Raw genomic sequence first — 26216 nt, 5'->3', positions numbered from 1 at the left:
TGATGGGAAACAAATAAACAGCAACAGAAAAACAGGTTAAAAAATGGAGAATGGACACAAATGACTGTACATGTATTTCTCTACAAATAGCTAAAATAATTTTTGAGGCCTGTTATTATATTAGAGCTGGTTTAAAGAAAAACCGATAAAAGTAAAACTAATGTCTGAAGACATGCAAGATGGAAGTGTCCATTATCATGGCATTTAAAATATAAGATTTTATAATTGACCAGTGATGTTGAAGCCAACCAAATATGCTGGGTCACTGAATTCAAGCTTTTATGCCTAGGTTGGGGCTCACTAAAAGATTCTAATGCAAGGGTCTTGATTATGCCTCTGATGAGCTTAGTGACTTTTGTGGCCAACTCAATTCCTATTTGAATGGAATGTTTTCCTCAATAAATTCATTTCATTATGACTATCAAGGCCAAAGAAATAATGATTGATTCTTCTTTTGTGCACAATGTGCTATTGATTTTTCTTTGTCAGCATAAATTAACTTACCCTTTTAAGTTCCCAGGACAAAACATGCTAACTCACCCTCTTTTTTCAGTGGGCTCATATTAGAATGATATATGTGCACTGACAGCTTTGTTTCCCTTAGATATTGCTACAATGATTATATTAAATTCTCACAAATTACTAATAAAAGTACTTAAATCACTAAGGTTAGTGGTCAGTGCAATTTTTATATATTGAAAATTTTGAATAAGATACTTGGTAAGAATGATAGTCTGTGTATAACCTGTGTGTATATGTGTTTAAATATAAGGATAAAAATATAGGCACAGAGAAGTTCTGAATACTTCATAATATAGAAGTTGTGCTTTAGTGGGTTTGGAAATTGAATTAGAGACTATTAAGTAAAAAAAAAATCAATGGAGATGAATTGTTTTATACAGAGAGCAAGAATCTCATTGTTTAAAGGTTTACCAATGTTTCATTTTTAATTTTTACACAATGTATTCTAGTATTATTGAAATAGGAAGCATGTTCTTAAAATTTAAAAATCATGTAATTGAAAAGTCTTGCTATTCTTAAACCTTTAATAAGAAAAAATATTTGACTCATTAGGTTTATTAAACTTTTGTTTTACAAAAGTACACCTTTCATGTATTTATTACCCAAGGGTGGGTGAGGGCTGTTATGTTTCCTAATGATCTTTCATCATTCTAATAACAAATATAAGGTATTAGGTATTCTAAAATAAGAATGAAAACCACAGAGTTTTTAGGACCACCATATTACTGACTACTTGGAACAGCATTAGCAGTGTGGTCTATGTGACTGGTCACTACTGGAATGTCTAGTTTATAACTCACATAAGTATTTTATATCTCTGAATTATTTCTCATGAAAGAAAATTTTAATTGGTTTTTAAGTTATTTGTAAAACAGTTCACTTTAGAGTATGAAGGATATAATAAGACATATATTCATTTTCTCCCTTTCAACATTTATTTATTTATTTTACTTTAAGTTTGGAGTACATGTGCAGATCTTGCAGGATTGTTGCAAGGCACACACATGCCATGGTGGTTTGCTGCCTCCATCCCCCCGTCACCTACATCAGGCATTTCTTCTAATGTTATCCTTCCCCAAACTCCCCACCTGCCACTGTCCCTCCCCTATCCCCCAACACCCAACAGACACCCACCTATGAGTTAAACACCCACCTATGAGTGAGAACATGCAGCATTTGGTTTTCTGTTCTTGTGTCAGTTTGCTGAGAAATAAGGTTTCCAGATTCATCCATGTCACTGAAAAGGACATGAGCTCATCTTTTTTATGACTGCATAGTATTCCGTGGTGTATATGTGCCACATTTTCCCTATCCAGTCTATCATTGATGGGCATTTGGGTTGGTTCCAGGTTTTTGTTATTGTAAACAGTGCTGCAATGAACATTCGTGTGCACGTGTCCTTATAGTAGAACGATTTGTAATCCTTTGGATATATACCCAGTAATGGGATTGCTGGGTCAAATGGAATTTCTATTTCTAGGTCCTTGAGGAATCGCCACACTGGGTTCCACAATGGTTGAACTAATTTACACTCCCACCAATAGTGTAAAAGTTTTTCTATTTCTCCACATCCTCTCCAGCATCTGTTGTCTCCAGATTTTTTAATGATCACCATTCTAACTGGAGTGTAATGGTATCTAAACATGGTTTTGATTTGCATTTCTTTAATGATCAGTGATGATGAGCCTTTTTTCATCTGTTTGTTCACTGCATAAATGTCTTCTTTTGAAATGTGTCTGTTCATATCCTTTGCTCACTTTTGGATGGGGTTGTTTTGTTCTTGTAAATCTGCTGTAATTCTTTGTAGATTCTGGATATTAGCCCTTTGTCAGATGGGTAGCTTGAAAAATATTTTTCCCATTCTTTTGGTTGCTGGTTCACTCTAATGATTGTTTCTTTTGCTGTGCAGAAGCTCTTAAGTTTAATTAGATCCTGTCAGTCTATTTTGGCTTTTGTTGGCATTACTTTTGGTGTTTCAGTCATGAAACACCAATGTCCTGAATGGTATTGCCTAGGTTTTCTTCTAGGGTTTTTATCTTTAAATCTTTAATCCATCTGGACTTAATTTTTGCATACAGTGAAAGGAAGGGGTCCAGTTTGTGTTTTCTGCACGTGGCTAGCCAGTTTTCCCAACATCATTTATTATACAGGGAATCCTGTGTAATAAACCCCCTTTGCTTATTTTTGTCAGGTTGGTCAAAGATCTTATGGTTGTAGATGTGTGGTATTACTTCCAAGGCCTCTGTTCTGTTCCATTGTCTATATCTCTGTTTTGGTACCAGTTCCATGCTGTTCAGATTACTGTAGGCTTATAGTATAGTTTGAAGTCAAATAGCATTAAGCCTCCAGCTTTGTTCCTTTTGCTTAGGATTGTCTTGACTATGAGGGCTCTTTTTTGGTTCCATATGAAATTTATGGTTGTTTTTTTCCGGTTCTGTGAGTAAGTTCAGTGGCAGCTTGATGGGGATAGCAATAAATCTATAAATTACATTGGGCCATGTGGCCATTTTTATGATATTGATTCTTCCTAACCATGAGCATGTAATGTTTCCATCTCTTTGTGTCCTGTCTTATTTCCTTTAGCAGTGGTTTGTAATTCTCTTTGAAGAGGTCCCTCACATCCTTTGTTATTTGTGTTCCTAGATATCTTATTCTCTTTATAGCAATTGTGAATGGGAATTGGCTAATGATTGGTCTTTCTGTTTGTCTGTTAATCGTATATCTACTGAGATGATTATGTGGTTTTTGTCTTTGGTTCTCTTTATGTGATGGATTACGTTTATAGGTTTGTGTTTGTTGAACCAGCCTTGCATCCCAGGATGAAGCCTACTTGATTATGATGGATCAGGTTTTTGATGTGCTGCTGCATTCAATTTGCCAGTATTTTATTGAGGATTTTTACATTGATGTCCACCATGGATATTGGCCTCAAATTTCCTTTTTTATTTGTGTCTCTGCCAGGTTTTGGTATTAGGATGATGTTGGTCTCATAAAATGATTTAGGGAGGATTCCCTCTTTTTGTATCATTTGCAATAGTTTCAGAAGGAATGGTACCAGCTCCTCTTGGTACATCTGGTAGAATTCGGCTGTGAACATGCCTGGACCTGGACTTTTTTTGGTTGGTAAGCTATTAATTGCTGCCTCAATTTCAGACCTTGTAATTGGTCTATTCAGGGATTCAATTTCTTCCTGTTTTAGTTTTAGGAGGGTGCAAGTGTACAGAAATTTATCCATTTCTTCTAGATTTACTGGTTTATGTGCATAGAGTTGTTTGTGGTAATCTCTGATGGTATTTTGTATTTCTGTGGAATCAGTGGTGATATCCCTTTTACCATTTTATATTGCATCTATTTGATTCTTCTGTCTTTTCCTTTTTATTACTATGGGTAGTGGTCTGTCTGTTTTGTTGATCTTTTCAAAAAACTAGTTCCTGGATTTACTGATTTTTTTTTTTTAGGGGTTTTTTGTGACTCTGCCTCCTTAAGTTCTGCTCTGATCTTCATTATTTCTTGTCTTCTGCTAGCTTTTGAGTTTTTTTGATCTTGCTCCTCTAGCTCTTTCAATTTTGATGATAGGGTATTGATTTCATATATTTCCTCACTTCTCATGTGGGCATTTATTGCTATAGATTTCCTTCTCGACACTGCTTTAAATGTGTCCCAGCGATTCTGGTATGCTGTGTCTTCATTTTCATTGGTTTCCAAGAATAGCTTTTTTTCTGCCTCCATTTCATTGTTTATCTAGTTGTCATTCAGGAGCAGATTGTTCAATTTCCATGTAGTTGTGCAGTTTTGAGTGAGTTTCTTAATCCTGATTTCTAATTTGATTGCACTACAGTCTGAGAGACTGTTATGATTTCCCTTCTTTTGCATTTCCTGAGGAGTGATTTACTTCCAATTATGTGGTCAATATTAGAGTAAGTGCAGTGTGGTGCTGAGAGGAATGTATATTCTGTAGATTTGGGGTGGAGAGTTCTGTAGATGTCTGTTAGGCCTGCTTGGCCCAGAAATGTATTCAAGTTATGGATATTCTTGTTAATTTTCTGTCTCATTTATTTGTCTAATATTGACAATGGAGTGTTAAAGTCGCCCACTACTAGGGCGTGGGATTCTCAGTCCCTTTGTAGGTCTTTAAGAACTTGCTTTATGTATATGGGTGCTCCTGTATTGGGTGCATACATATTTAGGATGGTTAGCTCTTCTTGTTGCATTGAGCCTTTAACCATTATGTAATGCCCTTCTTTGTCTCTGTTGATCTTTGTTTGTGTAAAGTCCATTTTATCAGAGACTAGAATTGCAACCCCTGCTTTTTTTTTTCTTCTTCTTCTCTCCTTTTGCTTGGTAAATCTTCTTCCATCCCTTTATTTTGAGTCTATGTGTGTCTTTGCATGTGAGATGGGCCTCCTGAATACTGCACACTAATGGGTCTTTACTTTTTATCCATTTTCCTAGCCTGTGTCTTTTGATTGGGGCATTTAGGCTGTTTAAATTTAAGGTTAATGTTGTTATTTGTGAATTCGATCCTGCCATTTTGATACTAGCTGTTTGTTTTGCCTGTTAGTTGATGCAGTTTCTTCATTTTGTTGACGGTGTTTACAATTTGGTACATTTTTGCAGTGGTAATTACTGGTTGTTCCTTTCCATGTTTAGTGCTTCCTTCAGGAGCTCTTGTAAGGCAGGTCTGGTAGCAACAAAGTCTCTCAGCAGTCGCTTGTCCATAAAGGATTTTATTTCTGCTTCACTTATAAAGCTTAGTTTGGCTGGACATGAAATTCTGGTTTGAAAGTTCTTTTCTTTAAAGATGTTGAACATTGGCCCCCACTCTCTTCTGGCTTGTAGGGTTTCTGCCAAGAGATCCACCTTGAAAATATATGGGATACTTCACGAATTTGTGTGTCATCCTTGTGGAGGGGCCATGCTAATCTTCTCTGTATCGTTCCACTTTTCGCATGTGTCATGCTGAGGTGAGCACTCAACTTTTATTTTCTGAGGCACTTATTTGTCAAGTATAGGATATGAAAATACTCAGAATAAATTTCAGTTGATATCTTGCATCTGAAGATCCATACTTTCTCTCCATCAGCCCCACCTTCTTTGCATTCCCAATACAGTGGCCCTCTTTAGAATACACATATTATTACAAGGTTTATTATCTCTGTGGATTTCCTCTCCTTTGACCTGCTTTTAGCACTTGACCCCTTCTCAACTGCTTTGTGGTGAATTATTTTCATATGTATTTTACCCTGGCTCCCAACAAGCCAAACAGATCAGATGGATGGTATCCATTTACTTTTTAAACAATTTCTCTGGTAAATGTCATTTCGAACACCCATGCAAATGTTGCAGTATTTCTGTGGAGACACACTGAAACTTCAGGAGAGTAAACCTGGAAGTGCAGCATATTAAATTCACTTAGATTACTGGCGTTTCTCTTGATTAGATATGTGCTGGATTTAGAGGACTTTGGGGTGCTTATCCTACAAATACTAAGTACTTCTTCCATTAAAATTGTGAAAAAAGTCTTATAGCTTCTACATCTGATGTCTGAAAAAGAATGCATTTATCTATTCACTGCAAGCATCTGAATAGAATTCCATTAGTTATTCTTTTATAAAATAGCTTTGCATTTTCTCTTTGGGATACTTAACAAGCCTAACATCAATATTTTATTTGTTCACTATTCATTTAAGATAATTTGTATCAAATTCATTGCAATATTTCTAAACATCAAAAGCAAAATATTAGCATAATCGAAGAGAAACAGAGAACACTAAGTAACCACTAATAAAAAGAAAATTAATTCATAAACTCTCTGTAGCAGTCTTCAAATATTTTTATGAACTGTAGGCAATTTTAATAATTTTTAAATATTCTTAATATTTAATCATAATTATGCCAAGTATATATATCTGCATGTGCACATATGATAATCGTTATAAAATTATGTTTGTTTAGCTTGACTTCTCTCAGATTAATTATCATCTCAATTTCTTTTTGTCCTCCCCATTTTCTTATACCATGTGAAGCCTGAGCTGTGATGGGCATCTATCTTTTTTGTTAATTTACCACTGCTGAAACTTTTATATCCTAATCTAACACGATTTTCATCAGTTCCTGATGAGGCAAATTCCTCAGTCTGTTTCAGAACTTTCACCACACCAGTTTTTCTGAGATTCTCTTAATTTATCTAGTTCTCCTACAGTTCATTTTCCTCTTTTCTGGGGTAAAGACGACAGGGTAAAGATATTTCTGTTCTCTAGACATTATTTTTGGACTTCTCTCACTATACACTCTGTGGTGAAGCTTAGCAGCTCCTACGATTTGATCCAACTTTTTCCAAATCTGAATTTCCAGCACAAATTTCTCCTAGGTTGTAGATGCATATATCCCAAAGCTCCTTTACTCCCTTATGTCTCATACCAAATCAGCCATGTAGTCCTGTACATTCTGTCTTCTTAGAATCTCTCCTCTCATTCTCATCTTCAGCCTGATTCCCTGTACTTTAATAAGTGACTTGATTATCTTGTCTGTACAATGATTGCAGTTTACCAGTTGCTGTCCAACTCTCCAGTCTTGTACTCCCATACATCACCGTATAAATTGAGAAATCTTTGACCAATACAAAAATGATTTTATTGGTCTTTACCTAATTTCCTTGGCCAGTGTTCTCATGCAGGTTAAAATCCAAATTTCTTTAAGGACACCACAGTTTCATCCTCAAATATCTCTCCAGTCTTGCCTGTTGCTTTGATCTGATTTAAAACCCCCACTCCATGTATACTGGTTCTGACATAGGTAGCTATGGAAATCTTCTCTGGTGTTGATAAAACTGTGCTCTTTCTCCTTTTTTTTTTTTTTTGTTGTTGTTTTTTGAAAAGAGTTCTTGCACTTTTTCCTTCTGATGATAGAAATAAGCATTTAAAGATTTTGCTCTCCTAATAATAGCTATACCATGCTATGTCAATATAATGATGTATATTATCTCATATAAAGATTATAATTACCTTCATTTTTAGTACTAAAGACTAAGGCATACAGAGGTTAAGTAACTTGTCCAAGGTCAAAGGCTGGGAGTGTGTCAGAGCTGGTATCTGTAATAAAAGCAATGTAACTTATTGCTGAAAAGCTTGTCTACATTAATTTGGTGCAAAGATATAAAAAACTTAAAATGAACAGCTTCACCTCCAATGAAATTAATAAAGTGAATATAAATCAAATGCAAAGAGTTACTAAAAGAAATGCTTGTTATTGTTTATGTGGTTGGATCTTAACTCTAGGCTTGCAGACTCACAGACAACCTCGTGGCTTAATTTAAATAAAGTAATAGACTTTGTCGGGTTAGCAGTGCATGATAACACAGAAGTATTTGACAGAGTGCAGAGACACAACTCTGATAAAGAAATAATAAAGAGTTATTGTCTCAATCATCTTCTTTATCAGAACATAAGCTCCAAGCAGAGGATATTGCAGACCATACATCACTCTCCTAGAGAGGAATCTCCAACTGAAATAGCCACATGGTATTTATAGAACAATTTCAGAAATGAGACGAGTTCTTTTTGTCATATGGAAAAGGTAGGAGTTTGTCTTTTATAGAAACAATGATTCTGTGGCAGGCAGCACTTCTGTTTTTCCAGGCAAATAATCAAACCATGAGAGTTCACGTTTGCCTCAGTTGTACTGATCATTATTTCATCTTTGCTTTTGAGAAAGAAAAGTGAGAAAATGGTGTTTTTTATTTCTAATAAGTAGTTCGTAGAATACAGTGAAAGAAATCCTGAGAAAAAGAAGATACTTGTAAAAGAACTTTAAATATTTCATATACATATGATGGTCCTCTAAAATTCCTCTAATATTCCTCTAAATATTAATGATGTTTTCCTGGACCCTGTTATAGTACAGAAATATTTCTTTTTTACTTTAGAAGAACATGGAATTATAACTTTTGTGGCTTGTAAACCTCAAAAGAAAAAAGGCAAACAAATAAAAAAACAAGTAGTGCCTTTATCCAGTAGAAAATTTATTTTTGCAATATTCATGCCATTTTTAGGGCACAATGGATCACCATAATATATTTGACAGAAACAAATAGCTAGAACTGTAAGTGTGATTTTTTAAAATTATTGATTACTTCTAAGCACAGGCATTGCAGCCTTCTGGCGAGACTTCCAATGCCCTTCTTTCAAGTCAATACAAAAGTCTCCAGATCTACTTTCTCCTATAAAATGGGCAATGTACTGTTGAGTAGATTCAGTTATAAAGAGAGAGAAGCAGTGCAGCATTTCAATTGGAATTCTTTCGACTGAAGGGTTGGGTGATTAAGCTGGTCACTTGTGAAAATACATTGATTTCATGATATATTTTCAGGAAACTAGTTTTCTTTTCTGAAACACTGTGTCATGATATGCTATTTAGAATTTCTTTTCTTCCCAGAGGGATGTAGTATAGCTTTCAATAGCTGACATGAACATACTACAATGGATAACAGGAATATTGTATCATTGTGAATGTACAAATATTAATTTGTGTTTTCCTTGGTTGTTTAAGGGGTATGAAGTAAACTTTTTATCTTATTATGCATTTACATACTACCAAGAAAAGAATACTATTATGTGTTAAGTTTTTAAATGAAAGACAACATAATAAAATTTATAAAATACTTAGCTTTGTACTTGGCAAAGAATGTTGCTTACATTTCAGATGAGATTTTTTCCTTTTCTCCTAGATTTATTTACTACACAGAAGACAACTTAGAAATTGTACTTTAAAAATGATTGTTTTGCATGAATAGTCTCATGGCCTCTGTTCTAAATCTTACTTGGAAAGAAAGTAACATTTGTTGAGCGTGTATTATATTTCTAGCACTTTCATATATTGCATTTCATATAATAGTCACAAGAATTTTTTAAAGCAGAAATTTTTATCCTTTGCTAGATGAGAAAAATGAGACAGAAATGTTACATATAACAAGTCATCCAAGTAATAAGTAATGTAATCAAATGAAACCCAGTTATTTAAACTCAAAGACCAGTTTTCACTTCAGATGTCATACTGTGTCATATTAAACAGTCCTCTCCAAGCCATTGTCCATGTTTTAAAAAATATGAGAAACTAAATTAGAAAGAAATTATTTGGATAGAGATATGTGTCAGTAAATTAAATCCTAATATATTCAGGAATATAATATACATTCTTCTGTTCTCAATTTTTCTTCCTTGATGACTCTTTTTGTGTGTATTGCTTTTTTAGATAGTCTGTGTGAGATTTTCTTCAGGTAAACAACGTACTAACAAAATAAGGTACATACTTCTGGGGCCCATTTTCTACCCTTTCTAACTTCTTTTGTCTTTATCTTCATTTAGTGGGGATTAGACATTTAAAATAACTTGATTTTCAAGCTTCCTCTGCAGTTAGGGGTGACCTGGTGGTACAGTTTGGGCCAATGAGATACAGAAAGAAGTCCCTATAGAAAACTGCCTTTTTATCTTTGCCTTTTTTCTCACTTATGTGTGAAAAATAAACCACATAAAAAAACTTTGATTAGGAAGACAGAGCCTACGCCAGCTCCGAGTTACTCAACCCTGGACATGATATTGTATAACAAAATCACTTACTTTTTGAAAGTCTGTTTATATGGCTTTTTGTTACTTTCAGCTTATAACATCTCTGAATGATGTAAAATTATATTCTAATTCTGTAAAATCAGTTTAAAATTGAGAACATGATTAGGCCAGTATCATTTAGCTAAAATACTTACTTCTCACCCACACTTTCTTCTTTCACCTAACAATACCTTCCTTGCCTCCCATTTACATTCCGCTAAGTTGTATAATGGATTTGGCAACCATGAAAATTAGTTCCATATTGAATTATTATTGAAGCCAGTAGTAAGATTATTATCCCAAATATTTGCTATTATATGTATGACATAAATTTGGTCCAGTGTTTGTAGCAGCCAAAATAAATTGGGAAATACAAGGTGCTACATGATTCTTAGAATCCAGAAGATGAAAACAAAATCATTATTTTGGAAAAGTGAAACTATTCCTGTTGAGGATACCAGAGGACACTTTTCCCCCATCATGGGTCATAATAAAGAGTTTATGTGAATATACTCCAAAGTAGAAAGTTTAGTCTTTATTTAAAGAACATGTAAGGAGATTAGATATTAGTTCGAATGAATCAAATCAACAAATTACCAAGCTCCTACAAAGTGAGTTGGTGACTTAAGATTGTGAACCAAAAGATGTAGTTGTGTAAATGTTTCTTGTTTGTTTAAATATACTATCTTAGCTTTAGTGAGGTTGCAGATATGAGATCTCATTTCTGACTGACTCTAGGCGGCAACGTCTGGCTTAGAGAAGGAAGTACACTACATCTTCCTTTTTTTCCGCATATTTCCTTCTGTGTCATCTCTGTATTTTCTCTCCCCCCATGACTTCCCTCCTGTCTTCTTCTCTCTCCACCCCCTTCCTATTGTTCTCCCTCTCTTCATTATCTAAATTTGTTCATTCTATCTTATTTTTTTAGTAGTTCTTTCCTTTACCCTAAGCACACATGGAATTCGAGTTTAAATTAACGATATTTCTGGCAATTAATCTCTGTATTTTGTGTTATTTAGGATTGTTTTTAAAATATGTGAAAGATGGACCCAATTCCTCTGGGTAAACTAAGTGATTACTAGGAGAGATAGCATCATGGATCTGGTTACACTTGCCTGTAAATTTCTGAGGGTGTTTTTTTTTCCCCAAGAATAATCCTGTTTGGCAGTATGTGAAAACTAGAGTAAGCAGATAACCAAGAAGGACCGATTAGATAATTAACTCTTCAGAAAGATGGAGCTTAGCAGCTCTAAAGTGTATAAACATAGTCCTCTGTGTTGACAAAAGCTAGGTTAGTCATTCACTACCTTCTAGGATGAAGGTAATTTTTTACACCATTTTCACCTCTCCCTTATAAATTGCAAAAAAGATGGGAGTGTCATGGTTTATCTAACAGTTTTCCTTTCTATTATAGAAATTTTAAGGCAAATCAAAGGAGACAAGACAAGCTGATAAAGCACTTTAATATTTCCTATTTTTAAATATAATTGATGATTCCAAAACAAAAAACCTGAGCTTTTCAAAAACAATTGTGTCAAGTACATGGAGACATTTTGAAGGCTAAATTAGATGAGAATGCATATTATTTTTAGACTTAGGGTTTGGGGTTTGAATATTATTTTATTACATGAAAGTAGGGTTAGTTATGGAGCAAAAAGAGAACTAAAATGTTATGCTTATCAATTTGCTTGATAAATAATTGAGTGAATTAATATTTGAACAAAATAATTCTGTTGGCATTTTGCTAGGCATCTAAACAAATAATTAACTCCAGGTAGTGTTTTTTTTTTTTTCTCCCTGTCATGTGAAGAGGTGTGCAGGACCGCAGAGCAAGTTGGGAGAACATTTATGGAAAATAAAAGTTGAAATTGTCATCTATATTCAGTATTGTGAAGTTATAAGAGGATTTATTGTTTGATTGGGAACATTAGAAATGTTATAGTGAATAACTTTTATGTTTTATGAATATTAAGGGAAATTGAGATATTTTGGGGGTAATGATAAAATGATAAAAATTTTGAAAACAGAGAAAAATTAATTCAACAAATATATTTTGTAGTGTGAAAATTATTTCTTCAAAATGTTATGGATTATTCTATTTTAATGGAGGATTGAGGTCAATAATATTAGAATCCTACAGTTCTTTCCTATAACTGTGTCAAATAAGGATACTCATCTTTATTTCTCCCAGGGGCCTACTGATTTTTTATGCCTTCTAATTCACTGCAGTTGTGGAAATGAGATTACTTTCTAATCTCAGTTGTTCCTATCACAATTTGATAATGTATATAGAGCTTTGGAAAATACTTTCTGTAGTACCAAATTTTTAGAAGATGATATTAGAGAGTTTTTAAATATAGGATAATTTAGCAGAATGTCCAAAAATAAGATCCATTGAGGAAAATATAAATTAGAAGATTAGACTTTTCAAATTGATACTCAATTATTAACCTAATGGATCCCTAAACAGGAGTTACAATAATTAATATATTTTTATTCGTCAAACAGCACATTTACTTTATAAATATATTTCCTAAGAAAAGTCAATAATATAATAATGTTCATGGAGAACAATTGATTAGATAGCTGTAAAGGATAATACAAATGAAGAAGACAAGAAAAGTATATTATTGCATACAATGTGTGAGAACTTAGTCATGGAGTGAGCACATATCACCATTATTCTTCTCAAAACTAGGTGTCCATCTGGCCATGAAACGCAAGTAGATGCAAAATCATTTTGCTAGTTCAAAAAAGATAAAGAAAATTCAGCTGGAAAAATGTTAAGAATTTCTTTCATGTATGATAATTTGCTGAGAATTCAATCATATAGACTAATCATGATTATTTTATGATGCTTTTGTTAATACATTAATACTATAGGCAACACTTATTCATCTATTTATACCTTCTAGGTCTCATGCTGTCCAACTCTAATGTAGAGATAATACTACGCTATTTCCCTTCTGACTTGGACTATTGACATTAAAGCTGTATCTGGATAAGAAGTGACATTTTGTAGTCAGTTTATTTCTTGATCTGATGCTAATATTCCCTTTATTATGATCCTAGGAAGGTGATTCACAACTGAATTTGTCTACTGGTGAGTAAGTCTATCCTATCTTTGACTTTGCAGATTGACATATGAAGAATTTCTTTATATTAATCTAACATATAATTTCACATATTTTTTTTTCCTTAGAGAACCTAATTTCATTTCTTAGATACATAGAGAACATATTTGATCCCTCTTCCTCTTCCAGACAATAATCCTGACAAATACAAATTTTCACCAAATTCTCCCATTCAGATTTTCTCCAATTTCTTGACTGTTTATATTTTGGAATAATCTTGTCTATATCTACAAAAAATCTTGCTAAAACTTAGATAGAAATTCCGTAAACCTATCCATCGATTTGAAAAAATGACATCTTTGCTACGTTGAGTCTTTCAATCATAAACATATATGCCTTACTATTTATTTAGATCTTTGATTTCTTTTGTCACTGTTTTGCTGTTTTGCAGTTTTCAGCATACAAGTCATTTAAATGTATTGTTAGATTTATACCTAAGTGTTTCATTTTTGAATGGTTGTGAATGGCATTGTATTTTTTATTTTAGCGTCCATGTATTCTTTGCTAATATATAAAAATATAGCTAATTTGTATGTCTTCTGCTTTATTGAAGTATAATTGACGATATATGTATATTTAAGGTGTACAACATGATGTTTTGATGCATGTATATGCTGTGAGATGATTATCACAATCAAGCTAATTAACAAGTCCATCATCTCTCATTTATATTTTGTGTGTTTTGTGAGAACATTAAGATCCACTGTCAGCAATTTTCTAATATACAATATATAATTATTAATTTTAGTCACCATTCTATACAATAGATTTCCAGAACTTATTCATTCTGCGTAATTGAAATGTTGAACCCTTTAACCATCATCTCCCCATTTTTCCCAGCCCTCAGTCTTTAGCAACCACATGAATTTTCTGTGTTATCAGGTTATCTGCAAATAGTGACAGTTTTACTTCTTTCTGATTTGTATGCCTTTTATTTCCTCCTCTTGCTTTATTGCCCTAAATAGAACTTCTAGTCTTAAATCGAATGAGAGTGGGGAGAATGGACATGCTTGCCTTATTTCCAATCTTAGTGAAACACCATTCACTCTCCCCCACAATTAAAAATAATGTTACCAGCAGGTTTTTTGTAGATCCTTTTATTGATTGATGATGATCCCCTCTATTTCTATTTTTCTGGGAGTTTTTGTGAATGGATGTTGAATTTTGTCATTTGATTTTTCTGATCAGTAAAGATAATAATGAAATTTTTCTTTTTAGCCTCCACCATAAAGAATTATATTTTTCAATATTGAACCAAGCTTGCATCCCTGCAGTGAACCCCTTGGTGTATAATATTTTTATAAATTGTTAAATTATATTTTTAAAAATATTTTGCTAAGGATTTTTCTGTCTATTTTAATCAAATTTCTGTTTGAAGGGAAACACTATATTTAAGAGTATAATTTGGAATAAAAAGTATTTTTGTTCTTTATTTCTCTTATATCAATGTTAAAGCAAATGTGGTAAAATAAATATATGAATTTATGGGAAAGTTATCTCTTTGTAGGTAAATATTAGTTACAAATAAGTAAAGAAAACAATTTTCCCAAATTACTTGATAGGTAGGAAAACCCCAACTGTATGTATATGGCATACTTATGTGTATATGCTGTTTTTGTTTGCTTTTATTATTTATTATTTTATACATAGTGCTTACAATACACAATTTGTTAATATTTATTTAATCATACTTACAGTCTATAAGTTATTCCTGTATTGTATGTTACCAGACAAGAAAAAACTTGAACAGTTAGTGTCCACTTATCTTTTCTTCTTGTTGCCATAAAGACATTTAGACATTTATGCTAATAGATAACAAAAATGTTGTTCTTTATTGGTTACAATAAAGTTTTATTCATGTTGCTAATTTTATAGCCAAGACAAAATTTCAAATAAACTTGGATTTTCTGACATTAAACAGCTATGTGAAGAAAGGCATGAATCTAAGGCAGTCATGCTCAGTTCATTAAATAAATATTTATTGCCCCTTCTGCCTGCCATATGAAGACACTGAGAGAAGGCTGTCTACAAACAGGCAAGTGGATCTTCACCAGATACTGAATCTCCCAGTGCTTTGATCTTCAATTCATGGGCTGCAGAACTGGTCTCACTTTGTCCCCCAGGAGGGATTGCAGTGGTGTCATCAGAGTTTACCAGCCTCAAACTTCTGGGATCAAGTAATCCTCCGGCCTTGGCCTCCCAAAGTGCTGGGACTGCAGGCATGAGCCACTGCACCTGAACAAGGATGATTAATCTATTATTCTATCCCATTTATGATAAAGACAGTGTGGTATGTAAAAAAATAAACCCAACATGGAGAGCAGGATCAGGACTTGATAGAACATGAAATAGGCTGAACGCCTTGTTAAAAGGTGCCTGAGAAATTACATCTTACCAAAACTTGTGAAGACTTCATCCATGATCTGAAACTGTCTCAGAGTCACTCAAAGCATCAATACCAACATTTCCAGATAATAAAGAATCAGCACAAGAATTCTGGCATTATGAAAAATTTGAATGTAGTGACACCAAATGATTGCACTAGTACTCCAGCAGTGATTCCTAACCAAAATGAAAACTCAGAAATGACCGATAAGGAATTCAAAGCATGAATTGCTAGGAAGCTCAATGAGATCCAAGAAAAGTTTCAAAAGCAACACAAATAAACTTCTAAAGCAATTCAGAAAATAAAGGATGAGGTAAATGTCTTAAAAAGAAATCAATCAGAGCCTCTGGAATTGAAAAACTAACAAGTAATTTCAACATATTATTGAAAACATTATGAATAGTCTAGAGCAAGATAAAGAATTTCAGAGCCTGAAGACCAGCATTTTGAACTAATCGAGCCAGACAAAAATTTAAAAAATACATAATTTAGAAAAATGAACAAAGTATTTGAGAAATATGGAATTGTGTAAAGTGACCAAACCTATGAATTATTATCATTCCTGAGAGATAAGGAGAAAAAGTTAACAACCTGGAAAATATATTCAAAGGAATAATTCAAGTAAACTTTCTTAATCTTGCTAAAAGAATGGATATCCAATACACACCTGTGAGATACTGTACAAAATGAACATCACCAAGGGGTATAGTCACTAGATTGTCTGAGGTCAATGCTAAATAAAAAATCTTAAAGGAAGCTACAGAAAAAGGTCGGATCACATACAAAGGGAAGCCCATGAGGCTAATGGTGGATATTTCATCAGAAACCTTACAAGCCAGTACAGATTGGGGGCCTTTCTCAATTCTTTTTTCTTTTTTTTTTTTTTTAAGGTGGAATCCCACTCTTTCACCCAGGCTGAAGTGCATTGGCATGATATCGGTTCACTGCAACCTCTGCCTCTTGGTTTCAAGCGATTCTCCTGTCTCAACCTCCTGAGTAGCTGGGATTACAGGGGTGCGCCACCACACCAAGCTAATTTTTGTAATTTTAGTGGAGACGGCGTTTCACCATGTTGGCCAGGCTGGTCTTGAACTCCTGACCTCAAGTGATCCACCTACCTCGGCCTCCCAAAAGAAAAGAAATTCCAACCAACAATTTCATACCTTGCCAATTTAAGCTTCATAAGTGAAGGAGAAATAAAATCTTTACTAGACACAGAGCAATAGAGCAGAATACAGAACCCATAAATAAAGCTACACACGTCCAACCATCTGATCTTTTACAAAAACAAGCAATAATAGGAAGAGACCCTATTCGATAAATGGTGCTTGAATAGCTGGCTAGCCATATGCAAAAGAATGAAACTATATGTATATCTTTCACCATGTACAAAAATACTCAAGGTGATTAAAGATTTAAATGCATGACATCTAACTATAAGAACCCTAGAAGAAGGCTGGGCATGGTCGTTCACACCTGTAATCCCATCACATCAGGAGGCTGAGGCAGGCAGATTATTTGAGGTCAGGAATTCAAGACTAGCCTGGCCAACATGCTAAAACACTGTTTCTACCAAAAATATAACAACATTAGCCAGGTGTGGTGGTGTGCATCTGTAATCTCAGCTACTCAGGAGGCTGAGGCATGAGAATTGCTTGAACCTGGGAGACAGGTTGCACAGAGCTGTGATTTTGCCACTACACTCCAGCCTGGTGACAGAGTGAGACCTTGTCTCAAAAAAAAAAAAAAAATCCTGAAGGGAAGCCTAAAAAACACCATTCTGGACAATGGTCTTGGGAAATAATTTATGGCTAAGGACTCAAAAGGCACTGCAACAAAATTATAACTGACAAGTTTGAGCTAATTAAACCAAAGAGCTTCTGCACAGCAAAAGAAACTATCAATAGAATAAACAGAAAACCTACATAATGGGAGAAAAATATGCAAACTATACATCTGTCTAAGGTCTAATACCCAGAATCTAGAAGTAACTTAAACAAATTAACAAGAAAAAATATCCCATTTAAAAACTGGCAAAAGACATGAACAGACAGTCCTCAAAAGAAGACATACAAGCAGCAAAAAAGTATATGAAAAAATGCTTCACCTCACTAATAATTAGAGAAATGCAAATCAAAACTACAGTGAGATACTTCCTCACACCTGTCAGATGATTATCATTAAAAAGTCAAAAAAGAACAGATGCTGGCAAGTTTGTAGAGAAAAGGGAATGCTTATACACTATTAGTGGAAATATAAATTATTTAATAGTTCAACAATTGTGGAAAGCAGTTTGGAGATTTCTCAAAGAACTTGAAACAGAATTACCATTCAACCCAGCAAATCCCATCACTGAGTATATAGCCAAAGTAATAGAAATAATTCTACCAAAAAAACCTGTGCATCTGGATGTTCATTGTAGTACTGTTCACAGTAGCAGAGACATAGAATCAACCTAGATGACCAGCGACAGTGGATTTGATAAAGAAAATGTGGTACATATATACCGTGGAATATTACAAAGCCATAAAGAAAATGAATTTATGTCTTTTGCAGCAATATGGATGTACCTGGAGACCATTATCCTAGGTGAATTAATGCAGGAACAGAAAACCAAATACCACATGATGTCACTCATAAGTGAGGAGTCAACATTGGGTACTCAGGGACATAAATATGGCAACAATAGAAACTGGGGACTGTTAGAAGCAGAGGTGGAGAAGGGAGAAAGGATTGAAAAACTAACTTTTGAGTACTGTGCTCAGTATCTGGGAGACAGGATCATTTTTACCCCAAGCCTCAGCATCATGCACTATACTCAGGTTACAAACCTGCACATGTACCCCCTGAATCAAAAATAAAGTTGAAAATAAATACATAAATATTTATCTAAATTAACACTTTTTGTTGTCACTCAAAAAATAAGTGTGGATAGGTTTTGGAGTCATACATTAAAAGCAGTTGAAAATGAGTAAGAGAAACAGTGGAATTGATATTAGATTTTTGATGTCTGCCACGCAAGACAAGGAGTAAACTCTTATATGTGGCTTCAGAACAAAGAATCCTTTGTTCAGTTATCCAATAACATTCTTAAACAGTTATTGCATGTCAGGTATGTTATGTGGTTTGGGAACAAAATTGAAGCTGTGATTTGGTTCTTGCCTTCAAAATGCTCCAAAGCTACCGGAGAAGAAAGACAGGCAAAAAGAAATGCAAGATGCAATGTGGTAAATCCCATGAGAGGGTTATGCAAATCATGATCTATTTTGGCCAAAGGAAAGCAGTTATGAGCAATTATAATAATGTCAAATATATTAACAGTCTTTCAGAAATAGAACTGTATTCATGAAAAAGGAACAGAGGGAAAAATAATAGTTAATGATTATCAAAACATTGAACCAGAGGTTTACTAGTCATAAATCAAATACTGTGGAGATTTGTTTCCTGTACTGGTTGAAATGCATGTCTAGAAGATTTCATCCCTTATCTACAGGGTATATTATGAGGTGTTGTGCATATTTGTCAGATCTTAGAGAAAGATTTAGATGAACAGTTATTTTAAAGAGTGTTTGCCAAAACCTTTTATGGACATCTCCCGGTGGCCTTTGCTGAGGGGAATAATTTTTAATGTAAAGTGCATAGATCGCAATCTTCACTAGCTGAAAATTTTATTGTATTTGTGTTGAAAAATGACCATATGCATTTAACAAATAAGTATATTGTGTTTTCACTGGAGACTGGATGATTTGCCATTGTTAGTAGTAGCAGGAGTAGTAATAGTTTTTAATTACCAAATCCCCAAGGTACTTCATCAACACTGTACCATGCTATTACTTAATGTTCAAAGTATTGCTGTATAATATAGTCTGTATTTTAAGATGAACATATTAATAATCAGAAATTTATTTAAGTTGCCCAAGTTTATTCAGCTAATAAATCAGCTAGGTTTTAAATTCAAATGAATTCTAAAGTTGATGGTGCCTGTAGGGGTGTCAAATAGTCCATTAGAAAACAAACTAGCCCACACTGAACATTTGTGTGCAATTACAGCACATAATACATACATTGGTTATTGATATTAATGTATTTTTATAATGAACATTAAATTATTATTTTATATATTGCAGTAGTTTCTAACATTTCTTGTGACCTAAACATGCTTCAGGCATATTCAAGGGTACTTTACATGTATTAGATCACTCAGCCATCACCATAAGTCTATGATGAATTACTTGGCTAAGCACCTGCATTTTAGAGATATTATCCTTAATCCCATAGTGTTATTCCAAACATAAAAACTCATAACTGTTTCTGTGAACAACTCAGACACACAAACACACATGCACGTGCACACACACACATACACACTGCAGTGTTGTATATATTTTCCCAAATATTTTATTAGGATTTGGTATTCATTTGCTCTGTTTTTGAAGCGATGGAACATGTAGAATGCATCACATTGTGATACACATTTAAATAGTATTCTGTTCCTTAGAAATTATATTAAGAAAAAAATTAACCTTTGTATTATTGCCTTAATTTGCCATACTAAGCCCAAATAATTTAGATTATGATTCTGAGGACTGATAATGAACTCTATCTAATTTTCAGCCTTGTATTTGCTTATTACCAGAATAATTATTTAGTAATTATCCTGAAATTATCCAATAATAATTTATTACAACAAACTATTTTGTTTAAATCAACACAAATGCCAATGGCTATTCTGGAACTTAGTATTAAACTTGCCACTTTGATGAATGAATCTATCAAAATCTTGAAAGTAGATTTGATTCTTTTTATGGAAGCAGAATCATACTCTTTCTAGAATTTTAATAACTTTTATGTTTGTTTACATTGTATTTGTATTCTAACTTTAGTCTGTGGTGTTTTATAATGGTAGTAATTTGAATATAAATAAACAGAGATATATGGTTAAGTCAATGTAAATAGTTTGTCATCTGTAAAATAGGGATAATAGTATCTAGTTTGAAGGTTTGGATTAGAATTAGAACATAATGCATGCAAAAAGCCCATGGCAAAGTAAGCAACCAAAACATACCCTTTGCTATATCAGTAAGCCGGGTTAAGCATTTCAGTCCTAGGAGATGGCGCAAGCAATCATGTAGCAGAAAAATCTCAGGGCTTTGAGCCCGCTTGGTTACTATCGAATGATGCAGTTCATGTGTTGTACAAATAAGGTGTAGTTTTCTTTCCTAGTGCCATTAATTGATTCTCACTGTATTGCAAGTTCTGACAGGGAAGGAGTGGTTTATATTTCATACAATATTGTAGCCCGTGGCATAGCAACACCCAGTTCATAACAGTTGCTCGGTAAGTCTCAGAAAAGAAAATAATTCATTATTGGTTATATTCGGTTGCTACATTCATTTCCAGGATCAGCTAGTACAAATTACCACAAACCAGAAGGCTTAAAACTGCCAAACAACAGAAATCTACTCTTCAACAGTTCTGGAACTTAGAAGTCCAGATCAGTTTTACTCAGATAAAATCAGGATATACAAGGGTTGTGCTCCCTACAGAGGATGCAGGGAATAACTAATGCTTTGCCTCTTCCAGCTTTTTGTGGCTTGTATTTGTGTCACTCCAATATTTGCTTCGGGGTCATTGCCTTCCTCTCTTCTGTCTGTTTCAAATCTTCCTCTGCCTCCCTAATAAGTACCCATGTAGTTGCATTTAGAGCCCATCCTGATAATGCAGGATAATCTATCAAACTCTTTTATTTATTTATTTTTTTTTAGTGAATCATGAATAAGATGTTTTATTGCAGAAATAGAAAAATATTTTAACATCCAAACCTTAGACACTGTAAATTTTGGGACATTAGTGGACTTAAAAAGTTGAAAAATCATATTGATACATTCATCAGATACTTACTGAATGTCTCTAACATGCTAGTCTCTGTTCTGGTGACAGGGGGAAATACACCAGCGAGAGTTCTGCAGCACTTAGAATGGGTACATGAGGCTAGGTGGGGTGGCTCATGCCTGTAATCCCAGCACTTTGGAAGGACGAGGTGGGTGGATCACCTTAGGTCAGGAGTTTGAGACCAGCCTGGCCAACATGACAAAACCCCGTCTCCACTAAAAATACAAAAAATTAGCCTTGCGTAATCCCAGGCACTTGTCACCTCAGCTACTCGGGAGGCTGAGGCAGGAGAATTGCATGTACCTGGGAGGCAGTGATTGCAGTGAGCCAAGATCACACCACTGCACTCCAGCCTGAGCCACAGATTGAGACTTGGTCTAAAAAAAGAACCAGTGTACGAGGCATCCTTGTCACTGACCCATTCTGAGGCACAAACCTATTTATACACAGGACACATGACCACATGTTTTTACAAAAACTGAAAATTCAGAGGGAGAGGGGAATGGTAATGGTAGGGATGGGGAGATGAAGGAGGAAGAATGAATTCATGGAAATAGAGTTGTATCAAAGGATTATACACATTTTTTTTTTTTTGAGACGGAGTTGCCCAGGCTGGAGTGCAAACTCTTTATCACATCTTCAAAGTTCCTTTGTGCCATATATAGTAACATTATAGGTTCCAGAAATTAGATATTAGGCACTTTTGGTGGTCATTATTTATTGTACCACAGTTAATATTTTCAACCTTTTGTTCTTCCTCTCTGGCAGTTTATGTGTAATGGTTTATGGTGTTACAAATAAATTATCTCATTTATTAAATAATTCTAGCTCCTTAAGGTTCACAGATATGTTGACTGCAGTGAGCCTTTTTCTTTTTCAGAGTGTCTAGCACTTATTGAATAAAGTCCATTTCTTCATTTGGAGGGACAGGACTGTGATAACTTACTTTGTGTTATTTTTCTTTGATTATTTGTGTGATATATTCTTAGTTTAAAAAATTTGAAAATTTAGAAAACTTTGTTTAAAAAGGAACTATGTAAATCACTATGGGCTTATTCCCTCAAACCATGTTTTACTTGGAAATGTGCTGAGCACCATTAAGTAGACATGGTAGCTATATCATATTCTTTACTAAGCCACTTCTCACCAAAGCTAATCACCCAAAATAAGACTACTAATAAAAGTAAAAATCTACCATGACACACTATATAATACCACATATAGCTGGTGTGGCTATACATGGACAGGACTAACTAGAAGTTAATAGACACATAAAAGTTATAATGTTTACAGAAGTGATTTTGATTTCAGGTGCTAATGTTACAAAGTAGGAAAATGTTTCTCCCTTACAAGAATGCAGTCAGGCCACTGGAAGGATTCCTAATGCTGGAAAACAATCAGGATCCTAGACACTTAATCCATGTTCTGATCTGTGCATCTGCTTCACAATTTTAGATTTCTGTTCTGTGTATCTTCAGTCAGGACACTGGAAGGATTCCTAATGCTGAAAACAATTAGGATCCTAGACACTTAATCCATGTTCTGATCTGTGCAGCTGCTTCATAAATTTCTTCCTGTAGTCTGATTTGCTGTGTCCCACAAAGCACAAAAAAGAAAATGAACTTGATCTCACTATTTACAAGCTTTCTTAATCCAAATTAAAATTTATTGAAAGGGACTCTGATTGTCCCTTCTTGGATTAGATTCCAGTGTCATAAGTCCAGTAGGTTGTATAATATCATGGCTAGCTCCCTGTTGTTATTGTTATGGGTGATAGTAAAAGAAAATATATTTGAAATGATGATACCTGCTAATCAATATCTGCTGAGACCTGGTAATCAATATCTGCTTATATTTCAGTGGATCTCTGGAAGCCCAGCCTCCGTCTGTCTTCTACCTAAATCTAGATATGTCGAAAACCTAAGGTTTAGCCTTTATGGTCTTTGCATAGCATATGCCTAGTTATGTAAACTCTTAAAGCAGAGTTGACTTGTATTGAATATTGCTATTTTAAAGAAAAAATACTTGGTTACTGTTTCTTTTAACCCATCTTTCCTTCTGGTATCAGTCTCATTGGCTTTTCTATGAACTATTTGCTTGTTCCATTATTTGAACAATGTTCTTTACTGCTGCAAATAGGCATGGAGAATCACTCTTTGGCTTTGGAGGTATATTATGTTCTTTCTATTACCATATTCTTCCTTCATATCTCTAACTTACTACATATAAATTGGACTTATCGAGAACCATAGTATCTGAGAACTTTGCCCAGGGTGCTCATTTCTTTTATTATGTCAGGTAGAATTATGAATAATCCATTTCTCATTATTTTCAAAATATCATTTCATTTTAGCTCAAAGGTTTTGGAGAAAATAATAAATTGACTGCATTAAATGTGAATCAAAGGTAAAACAACTCAGTAAAGTATCTGGAGGAAAAAGTTAAACCTGTGGCATTTCCATTTGTGGAATCCAGCAGAAACCTTTTTCTGGCTACTAGATGGTAATGGGCCAAATGAGACAAATGTTTGGTTCTCTGGGGTGTGTTACTTCTTCTTAATAATACTCTGTCCCGGGTCTAATCAAATATAGAGCTTAAATATTTTTACCATAAAGATACTAACAAATACTCTGATTCAGTGATGAGCAGTGTTGTGCCTGCTGAGAGCATAGGTGTCTCCGTAGACCTTAGAGATGTCAATGAAAAAGCCAAAAAGTATAAGAAGCCACAAGGGAAGGCCACTTATGTTTTCAATTTTTAATAAACTCCACTGTTTTTAAATTTTAGATTGGCTTCTTTAGCACCACAAGCAGCCCACTAGAGCTCCAAGCTTTGCCTGCTACCACATGCAACAATAAGGGAAAATGACCAGAGTCAACAATTAGCTGTGCATATTTGTATGTCAAGGGACTTATGATTATCAAATTATAAATCTGTCCCTTAATGATTAAATTGCCAATACAACCTTATCACATTTCCAAGTTTATCTTAATGCTGCTAGAATTGTACATTAAAATCACAGTAACTTTTTTATAAGGTGTAAGGAAGAGATCGTTTCAGCTTTCTGCATATGGCTAGCCAGTTTTCCCGACACCATTTATTAAATAGGGAATTCTTTCCCCATTGCTTGTTTTTGTCAGGTTTGTCAAAGATCAGATGGTTGTAGATGTGTGGCATTGCCTCTGAGGCCTCTGTTCTGTTCCATTGGTCTATATCTCTGTTTTGGAACCAGTACCATGCTGTTTTGAATATTGTAGGCTTGTAGTATAGTTTGAAGTCAGGTAGCTTGATGCCTCCCTCCAGCTTTTTTTTTCTTTTTCCTTAGGATTGTCTTAACTATGCAGGCTCTTTTCTGGTTCCATATGAAATTTAAGGTGTTTTCTTTTTTCCAATTCTGTGAAGAAAGTCAATGGTAGCTTGAAGGAGATAGTGTGGAATCTGTAAATTACTTTGGGTAGTATGGCCATTTTCACAATACTGATTCTTCCTAACCATGAGTATGGAATGTTTTTCCATCTATTTGTGTCCTCTCTTATTTCCTTGAGCAGTGGTTTGTAGTTCTCTTTGAGGAGGTCCTTCACATCCCTTGTTAATTGTATTCCTAGGCATTTCATTCTCTTTGTAGCAGTTGTGAATGGTAGTTCACTGATTTGACTCTCTGTTTGTCTGTTACTGGTGTATGGGAATGCTTGTGATTTTTGCACATTGATTTTGTATCCTGAGTCTTTGCTGAAGTTGCCTATTAGCTTATGGAGATTTGGGGCTGAGACAATGAGGTCTTCTAAATATACAATTATTTCATTTGCAAATAGAGACAATTTGACTTCCTCTTTTCCTAACTGAATACACATTTTTTTTTTCTTGCCAGATTGTCCTGCTCAGAACTTCCTACAATGTTGAATAGAGTGGTGAGACAGGGTATCCTTGTCTTCTGCCAGTTTTCCAAGGGAATCCTTCCAGTTTTTCCCTTCAGTATAATGTTGGCTCTGTGTTTGTCATAAATAGCTCTTACTGTTTTGAGATATGTTCCATTGATACCTAGTTTATTGTGAGTTTTTAGCATAAAGCGCTGCTGAATTTTGTTGAAGGTCTTCTCTGCATCCATTGAAATAATCATGTGGTTTTGTCTTTGGTTCTGTTTGTGTGATGGATTATGTTTATAGATTTGCATATGTTGAACCACCCTTGCATCCCAGGGATAAAGCTGACTTGAAGTGATGGATAAGTTTTTGATGTGCTGTTGGATTTGCTTTGCCAGTATTTTATTGAGGATTTTAATATCAATGTTCATCATAGATATTGGCCTGAAATTTTCTTTTTCAGTTGGGTCTTTGCTAGGTTTTGGTCTCAGGGTGATGTTGGTCTCATAAAATAAGTTAGGAAGTATTCTCTCTTTTTGTATTGTTTGGAATAGTTTGAGAAGTAAAGTTACCAGCTCCTCCTTGTATGTTTGGTAGAATTTGGCTGTGAACCCATCTGGTCCTGGACTTTTTTTGGTTGGTAGGCTATAAATTGCTGCCTCAATTTCAAACCTTGTTACTTGTCTATTTAGGGATTCAATTAAATAGTTTAGTTCTTCTTCTGGTTTAGCCTCCAGGAATTTATCCATTTCTTCTAGATTTACTGGTTTATTTGCATAGAGTTGTGGCTTAAAGATTTTAACATGAGACCTTAGGACAT

At 34.3% G+C, this 26216-nt stretch overlaps 1 long non-coding RNA gene and 1 other non-coding gene across 2 annotated transcripts in view; one reads left to right on the top strand and one right to left on the bottom strand.

The window, feature by feature from the left end:
* The window catches only part of LOC116549418, a 195475-nt gene that overhangs the window by 44876 nt on the left and 124383 nt on the right, over nt 1-26216 (top strand). The window lies entirely within an intron of this gene.
* Nucleotides 5388-5491, bottom strand: LOC116549788. Its single transcript, XR_004268069.1, has one exon. It is a non-coding gene; the product is annotated as a U6 spliceosomal RNA (small nuclear RNA).

Source organism: Sapajus apella, unplaced genomic scaffold (assembly GCF_009761245.1).
Source record: "Sapajus apella isolate SASKATOON/1434 unplaced genomic scaffold, GSC_monkey_1.0 scaffold6, whole genome shotgun sequence".
Lineage (NCBI taxonomy): Eukaryota > Metazoa > Chordata > Mammalia > Primates > Cebidae > Sapajus > Sapajus apella.
The sequence above is the reverse complement of the archived record's forward strand: the minus strand, read 5'-3'. Positions and strand labels throughout refer to the sequence as shown.